This window comes from Sinocyclocheilus anshuiensis, unplaced genomic scaffold, assembly GCF_001515605.1.
Source record: "Sinocyclocheilus anshuiensis isolate Anshui unplaced genomic scaffold, SAMN03320099.WGS_v1.1 scaffold103, whole genome shotgun sequence".
Classification (NCBI taxonomy): domain Eukaryota; kingdom Metazoa; phylum Chordata; class Actinopteri; order Cypriniformes; family Cyprinidae; genus Sinocyclocheilus; species Sinocyclocheilus anshuiensis.
Genome location: NW_015548201.1, coordinates 428,641 through 437,984, shown reverse-complemented (window position 1 = coordinate 437,984; position 9,344 = coordinate 428,641). Strand labels below are relative to the sequence as shown.

General features: G+C 37.3%; 1 long non-coding RNA gene across 1 annotated transcript in view; it reads right to left on the bottom strand.

Moving 5' to 3' along the window:
* Window positions 1-1,802: 1,802 nt before the first annotated feature.
* Window positions 1,803-9,344, bottom strand: part of LOC107653308 (uncharacterized) — a 15,442-nt gene continuing 7,900 nt past the window's right edge. Inside the window, exon 4 of the long non-coding RNA XR_001630206.1 lies at window positions 1,803-2,329. This is a non-coding gene — a long non-coding RNA (uncharacterized LOC107653308). The remainder of the gene's footprint in view (window positions 2,330-9,344) is intronic.

The following is a 9,344-nucleotide window of genomic DNA, read 5'->3' as shown; positions in this document are numbered from 1 at the left end:
ATCACCAGCAGCTAAATTAAAATCTGCGTTTTATTGTTTGTAATGTTATTTGTTGTGGAAATCATTAAAATTTTCTGTGATGGTTTTATTTTTTTTCAGTAGAGACATAAGCCAGTATCTGTTTGTGGCTGCTGTGTGTCATATGACATATTTTAGTTGACATTGTTATAGATTACATCTAGATTGCAGCGATACATGACATGGTGAAAAATTACTGAATGAATAATAGGCTACTTAAAGTAGTTTAAGATGAATTTTAAAATTGTGCCCCCTAAAAGCACAAGTGGCCCCTGTCTGGCCCCCCCAGTTACTGTGGTCTAGAACCGCCCCTGCTGGAAGATACACCAGACGAGATGAAGCGCGATACGGCACACCAGATGCGTCGCGTCCTTGAGGTCGAGGCTAAAATAAATGCTTCTTTCAGTGTGATTAAACAAAGAAAATTAAATAGTAGCATATTCAATTTTGGGGTGGCACCCGGGGTGGCCAATCAGATGTCAGCGTAGAGAAGCTGTAGAGAGTGAATATTTATTGAAATGTTTTGCAGCTCTCCTTGTGTCTTGCTTTTTGGATATCATTTTTTATATTAAACAGACTGTTTCTGTTATTATTTTCCATTGGTGTGATGCAAAACCATCCGTGTGACATTGCAAAATAATGACCAAAGCCTGTTTATGACCATTTTTAAATAAGGAGGGGCCTTAATGGAATGCTACAAGCAGTCAAAAGAATCGTGTTCTACTTAGAAAATTGTGTTTGAAATTCATTAGCTACAGAGAAGGTGTCAACATCATGCATATTATAAAAATAATCCACACCTCTCCTAAATAGTATACTTAATAAAGGGCTTAATGTCACTTCATTGTGATGTTTTCTCTAGAAAAAAGAACACTCCCCTTTTGTTTTTAAAGAATGAGTCACCAATCGTGACAACTTATTGTTTATTCTAGGACAATAAATGTTGTCAATTCATCAATAGAAAGTTCAAAAGAAGTTGGAACAGCATTTATTTAAAACAGAAATCTTTTGGGACATTATAAATGTCACCACTTTTGATCAATTTAATGCCTCCTTGCTGAATAAAAGTATTAATTCCTTTTTAAAAAAAATCTACCTGACCTCAAACTTGTGAATAGTAGTGTGCACTGTATATTTGGTCGATACTACATAAAAACCTTGGGCTCAGCCAACAGCATTAGCTTGGGACTAGCTTAGGTTGGCTGGTTAGCATGGTTAGTAGCCCCTGCTGAAAAAAAATACATCACCTGGCTGCAAAGAGCATCTGTCTCCACTGACAATCGTTCAAAACTAGCTGTGAATTCTCATAAAATACCATTTTAATAATATACATCAATAAATATTAATAAATACTTCATAAATATTAAAACCGACTTCTATTTTTCCCTGTCTGCTGTTTTTCCACATCTCATGAGGGTTTGATAGAGATGGGTCTGAGATCGTCTATGTTCTTGGCATCATTAGTAGCGTTATCTACCAGCATGGGCTAACGGGTCCATGCTAAGCAGCCTGACCCTGAACCCTTGGTGATGCCATTTACGGCTCAGATGATTGGCCTGCTGAACTGACTGCCCGTTAGCGAAGATGGCAGCATGCAGTTTGCAAACTGCCAGAGATGAATGGGAATGCTAACGCATAGCTCTCTCCAAGTATTACACACTCTCCTGGGCGGGACTACCTCTTTACATTTCACTATTAGTCACCTATATGGTGTCATTTTTATACCATCTAAGATCATGACATCAATACGGGTGCAAGCAGATTCAAATTTAAATTATGCCTTTATTAAAAATGGTATTATAGTATTGTCTTGTCTCTCTTGATCTTCCTCCTATTGTTCTCGGTGTCTGAATGTACCATACAAGCACAATATGAGATTGATCAAACAGTCAGTGTGAAAGAAGCTGTCTCTTACTACAGGATCAATGCGATAGAGAAAGTGAAGTGTGGCGTCCCGGCTCTCCATTTGCAGATAATGCACGCAGCCGAACACTGCAGTTAGTGGCAGGGGGGAGGAGCGGAGCTGCTATGGCGCTCTGAGACAAATGGGCTCATCAGACAGCTCTCTCTGTAGCCCAGAGTCACATGCTGCATTCCAATTACCACTGGCACCACACACTCACACACAGCATCTGGACGAGATGGAGGGCTGCAGAGACAAGTGGTTTGCACTTGATTGACGTCAGGCTCACAAGGACAAGTGGACCAGAGGGCTTCATTGCATTTTTCACAGTTGTGCTATGTGCTAGTCTGTCTTGCCGCATGTTGTTTGTGGTAGCCTCAGCATGAAATGTCTTTGGGAAGTCAGTTCCTTCAGGAAAACAAGAACACATGACTAGAAACACATGGATAAAAAGACTGGTTCAATTCATGAATTGCAATTTGAAATGACCACATACCACAGGAAGCTGAACTGGAATTTGATTAATAGTCAGCATATCTGTTAAATGTTTGGAGTCTTTTTTTTATGTTTTTGAGTCTCACCGAGGCTGCATTTATTTGATAAAAATATAGTAAAAACAGTAATATTTTGAAATATTTAAAATAACTGTTTTCTATTTTGATATATTTTAAAATAAGCTGAATTTTCAGCAGTCTTCAGTGTCACATGATCCTTCAGAAATCATTCTAATATGCTGCTTTGCTGCTCAAGAAACAACCATGCTGCTTAATTTTTGTAGAAACTGTGATTCTTTTTTTCCAAGATTCTTTTATAAATAGAAAGCTCAAAAGAACAGCATTTGTTTGAAATAGAAATGTTTTGTAACAATGTATAAAAAAACATTTACAGTAAATTTTGATCAATTCAATGCATTCTTGGTGAAATATTAATTTCTTTCAAAAAAGAATATACATCTATTTATTTGTTTGTTCATTCATTCATTCATTCATTCACCCGTTCATTCATGACCACAGACTGTTGAACAGTAGTTTATCTATATATACTCAATACTTAAAAAAAAAATCTTAAACAAGCCTTTGTCAAGCCTTTGACAAACTTTGCTTTCCTAGATAAAAATTACAGTTACAGCCCTGAATAAGATGGCAGCAGATGACAGCTACAGACTGAGAAGAACTATATAATGATTAATCAAAGCAAAAACACTATTAGTGGACAAGTAGAATAGAATAATAATAACAGAATTTGAGAACATACACATAAGACTGAATGGAGAAAAAAAGAAAGACTGAATTCAAATGACGTCAGAATAAAATGATTTCTGACATCTTGGTTGACCTGAGAGCATCAAAATATTCACACAGTGTTTCTCTATAGAATTGCAACATTGACTAGTTCAATTATATATGTATATATTTTAGAGAATCTCAAGGACACGGTTTTAATTGCAAATTGAGGTCGCTAGGTGTGAAACACGACATTGAACCGCTTAGATGCTGTTCTCTGGTCTCAAGAGGATATAGCAATGTTAAGAGATTAATACATGAAATGCCACATTCTCTGCGGAAAACACGTCAAGCTTGTTGCCTTGCTCATTGCTCTGCAGTTTCACAGTGGAAAAAACAACATCTAATTGTTATTCTGCTCGGACAATCAAAGGAAAGACACGCACAAGTCCAAACAATTATTCAACATTGAGTACGCCAAAGTATTTTCAATGCATTAATTTCAATTCCCTGTTCCTACATGAACACAAAAAACTTTCAACAGTTTACAGTAGTTTATCTATATATACTTAATACTTAAAAAAAAAATCTTTAACAAGCCTTTGTCAAGCCTTTGACAAACTTTGCTTTCCTAGATAAAAATTACAGTTACAGCCCTGAATAAGATGGCAGCAGATGACAGCTACAGACTGAGAAGAACTATATAATGATTAATCAAAGCAAAAACACTATTAGTGGACAAGTAGAATAGAATAATAATAACAGAATTTGAGAACATACACATAAGACTGAATGGAGAAAAAAAGAAAGACTGAATTCAAATGACGTCAGAATAAAATGATTTCTGACATCTTGGTTGACCTGAGAGCATCAAAATATTCACACAGTGTTTCTCTATAGAATTGCAACATTGACTAGTTCAATTATATATGTATATATTTTAGAGAATCTCAAGGACACGGTTTTAATTGCAAATTGAGGTCGCTAGGTGTGAAACACGACATTGAACCGCTTAGATGCTGTTCTCTGGTCTCAAGAGGATATAGCAATGTTAAGAGATTAATACATGAAATGCCAGATTCTCTGCGGAAAACACGTCAAGCTTGTTGCCTTGCTCATTGCTCTGCAGTTTCACAGTGGAAAAAACAACATCTAATTGTTATTCTGCTCGGACAATCAAAGGAAAGACACGCACAAGTCCAAACAATTATTCAACATTGAGTACGCCAAAGTATTTTCAATGCATTAATTTCAATTCCCTGTTCCTACATGAACACAAAAAACTTTCAACAGTTTAGATTACATGCCTGGGGGAATTTAATTTACAGCACTGCACATCAAAGTTATGCAAGGGGGAATTACTAAGGAAGCTCTGCCTTTAGAAACCTGAAATAAGTCATAATCATTAAAATCGGTCTTTTCCTCTGAATTTCAGTTAATTGGGCCTTGAGGACTCACTGTTTTTCACAGCGAATCGTTGAGAGTGTAATGCGTGTCACTTTTTTTATGCACTAGAGATCGAGAGAGATGAAACACACTGACACTTTGAAACCCCTCTAATCCAAGCACAATGATAATGACCTGAACTGCACAAGGTCAAATTGAACTCAAGATTGAATTGGTTACAGTGAACAACTGATGCCCTTCTTCAGCAATAGCTGAAGACATTTAGCAAGGACATTTCTACCATCTCCCCTCAGGAACCCAAAGATGAGATGTCACTTATTTGTACACTGCCATTGAAGTGTTTGGGGTCAGAAAGAAATTGATACTTTCACCAAGGACACATTTTAAAAATACACTTAAATAGAAAAAGGTTATTCTAATTTGTGTTAATACTTCACATTAGCAGTGGCGGCTCGTGGGTTTTAAAATAGAGGAGGCACACTAATTGTATTGGTCTGGGGATCCCTGCCGATTATTATTATTATTATTATTATTAGCTTAACCACTTTAAAATGGCTTTTTGGTTGCTTTTAGTCAGAACATGTAAAGAAAACGACATACATACAGCAAGATAATATAATTTCACTTACCTGGCCTATCACTTGAAGCAAACATCCATCCCTTCTTAAACGTCTGTGTTAAAAGAGAGCTGCCTGTTGCACCATTTAATTAAACCGACTGCTGTAGCCTAGATCCAGATTAGGCGTGTTCTCCCTTTATTTTAAATTTGTATATATACTGTTTGAATGACAGCTTGGTAAATCTGTTGGCGATCAAATATTCAATATCGCTACTCATAAGTACAATTGGTATATTATCAGCGCAGCGGGAGACGTTCAAACTAATAGCACGTCATTTACGTCTCTATGATGATTGGTTGATATCAGAAAGGAGGCTAGCCTCCCCTGTGAGGTTTCTTTTCTCAACACTCCTCAGCGCTGAAATTGAACACTCCATGGTGATTGGCTAATTTTTTTTTTTTTACCAACGGAGGCACAAGAGCTCAGCTCTCCCCCGGCCTCCCCCCTCCCTTCTCTATCACCTAGCGGTTGTAATTACATCAGCAGATTCGGCACATTCGCAATAGAAAAGCGGCACTTTCCAACTTAAGTAACATGTTATGGTATTACAGCAGTGAAATTACAAACAAAAAATACACACTCTGAGACATAAACTGAAATGAATTGTGAATTTTATTAACATTAAATTGTTTAATGTTTTTCACCTCACAATTTTGGGGAAGCTGTGCCTCCCCCAACGAGCCGCCACTGCACATTAGTACTGTTTTTACTGTATTTTTGATTAAGTAAATGCAGACTTGGTAAACATAAAAGAGACTTCTTTCAAAAACATGTATAAAAAGATAAATCTTACAGATTTTTCTTCTAGTGATTGGTGCACATCAAAGAGCTCTAAAAGTCTTGGGCTTCTTTCAAGAAAATCAGATTGCATTAATTAACAAAAGGGTCATTTTATTAGATTATTGTAAATTATTAAAAAGTAAATAATATATGTTAAAAATATATATTTAAAAAACAATGCTACTTTTCCTCTAAATACACTCACGTGAATCGGTACAAAAATCAACCTAATTAAGCCAGTAAACCATTCTTTAGAAGATCCAACAATAACTGTTATGTACTCTCAGAAAAAAAAGGTATAAGAGCTGTCACTGGTAATTGGTACCTTATCAAATGGTACACTTTTCATTACCCTTAAAGTGTACATATTAGTACAGTTTGAAAGGGTACCACCACAGTGACTGCTTTTGTACCTTTTTTCTGAGAGAAACTACAGCTGTCCCATCACCTGTCAACTTCTTGTTTCCAACCCTAAACAATCATCGTCAACATTTTCAGAGGATGGAAAGAATCCTATTTGAAACTAGAGCAAATGAACAGGTGATTCTGACTGGGGCTGAAAGGGTTAAGGCAGACAGCCTACTATTAAAGCATATTAATAAAAGTACATGACTTCAAAGATGCGCAGTGTCTTAGTCACAAGGAACGCACCATGGAAGATTGAGTACGCAATGTGGACGTTAAAACCAAAGAAGCACGACCGACATCTTTATAAGCTTTTCTTCATTATCATTCAGTGTTTACACAGTGCTGAGTGTTTCTCTTATAGGCTAATTCTTTGATAGAAAAACAGACTAATGGCACAAAGTGTAAAGAGTGTGATGAGGCATTTAGACTCCACTGGTGTGAATTGGCTTTCTGTGCCCACAGCAAACTCACTCTCATTCACTGCCGTCCAGGAACATATAGGCCACCCATTGGCTGCCTGCGATCTCCACGTAATAACACTATTGAGTACACAGTGTTCTCTGTATAATGAAACAAATCTGCACTAGGAGTTAACAACCTGTCCAAAAGAACAGAAATCCCTGTGGGACCTCTGTGCCTGTCGGGGGTCTTGATCTTTAAGTAACTAACTCCCATGCAGTAGCGTACGGGACACCCCCGCAGCCCCCGTGGTGCGTGGGGGCCCCGGCCTTTTGGGGGGTCCCGTCGCAGGACATTCTAAAAGGCATTGCTTCGAGACACTGCAAAAGATGCGAGACGTGAGCGCAAAGGTAGTGCAGTGGGGCGAGCTTAATGTTCTAAAACAACATTTTTCTCACATTTCACTTGTCATAAACACTATACTTCTAAGACGTCAGCCGCACCGTAATCGAATAAATCCTGGCCACGATTTAGTAATATTGTATGCACAATTTAGGAAAACGAGAAAACAAATTCATGCTCACGATTTAATTTTATTTATTTATTTTGTATGTCACGTGCGGGGCTCCGTATGCTTTAAGCAGGGCTTAAAAACTAGAAGAAGAAAAAATCGGTTCACTCTGAGCAGAATCGGCATTTTACCGGTTTCTGTACATGCGTTCTCTGTATTATTACTGTTCTGAAACCGGTTTGAGTAGAAAAAATGGTTAGCGTTATTTTTTTTTACTTTGCCAATACTACTAACCTACTACTACTAATAATAATAAAGTACACAGCGTTTTCTTTAGGCTACTCAAAAAGAAAAAGAAAAAAAAAAACATCTCGTAATAAACACAGGCTATTTTATTCCCTTCCCTCCACAACAAATCCTCAGTTAACAGTATTTCGGCTATATAAACGGCAAGCCAAAAACAAATTAATTTAAAGGGAAATTGAAGCCATACCTCTCTCTTTCGGCACAAATCCAAATGTTTCCATATTCGCGACATATTTGGATGCTAAAATAATATTTATAGGTTTTACACTTAACTGGCATTATCGACATAAATCATCATCCTTCACAAAGGCTATAACAGCACAGCGAGGCGCTGGTCACGAACGCAACAACGGACTATTTCATTTCAGCATTGTAACTTTTATATGTTTCTTTATGTATTTTATTTTGATAATCAACAGGCTGCGATGTCAAGGTAGCAAAAATTTTGTTTATGCGCTAGAGGCGCCAGCGCGATCACTGCATTGTTTTTCCAACTGTTAATTTAGTCATATACCAACGCTGGTTGGTCATACAAGCAAGACATCATTCATCACTGTAAAGCCTTGGCAAAATAATAATAACAATAATAATAATAATAACAATAATAAAAGAAAGAAAGAAAGAAAGAAAGAACCTTTTCCTTTACGTGAACTTTGGATCGCGTCACAATGAATAGAAACTCAGCACAATTTGGTTCCCCTTTCGTTTTGTTAATCTGTTAATGATTTAAGTGAAATATATTTATATGTTTTTGTGCCATGGTCCGCTGCTGCGCTTCTCTGACGACCTGTTTCAATGGCTAACGCTTAGCGGTTCACACGACTTGTCACCAGATTTTAATCGTTCGTTCTCGAAATTGAAAGTGATCAAGACATTTCTCCGGAGCACAATGTTACAAGAAAGAAGACTGCCCAGTTTAGCTCTTCTAAGTATTGAGAATGCCCGCGCTCGCAACATCGACATTAAAGCTGCAGTCAAAGACTCTGCGCACCAAAACGCTCGGAGAGCGCAAATGATTCGGTAGAGTTTTTGCTTGTTTGTGGTTGTCAGTTAATAAAAAGAATAAATAAGTTAATTGCAAAAGTTGGTATATGTATAGAAAGTACATTTTTCTCAAAATGTTGCATATAGTTATTCCTTTAATTTGTTTTTCTCCTAGTTTTTTTTTTTTTTACTGTTCATTTTCTTACTGAAAGACATGAATTTTGCTTGTATATTTTTTTTTTAAACAGTTAGCGAGTCTTATGTAGGACAGTGTTTGAACTGAAACGTGCTGGGCTGCGTTTCTCGATAACGATTGATCTTAGAGCTTAAGAGCGTTTTCTACGAGTCATTTTAGGATCGTTCGTTATTGTTTCACGTGCATTTCCCAAAAATGCACTTAAAGGGGTCATATGATGCTTTTTTAAAGATCATTATTTTGTGTATTTGTGTAACAGAATATGTTGACATGCTTTAATGTTCAAAAAACACATTATTTTTCAAATACTGTACATTGTAGGTCCTATATGCCCCGCCTCTCTCAAACGCTTCGTTTTCTACAAAGTCCCTCCTTCCGACAAGCGCAGTCTGCTCTGATTGGCCAGCTGACCCAGTGCATTGTGATTGGCCGAACACCGCAAGCACTCGTCGGAAATGTAACGCCCCTTACCATAATCGCGAGCTTCATCTTTCAAAATAAATGTAAAGACAGAGCCCGAAAGGGGAACAGAGTCGCGTGACAGACACAGTGATGAAGCTGGTATGTGTTTGTGATGTGACCCCCTCTC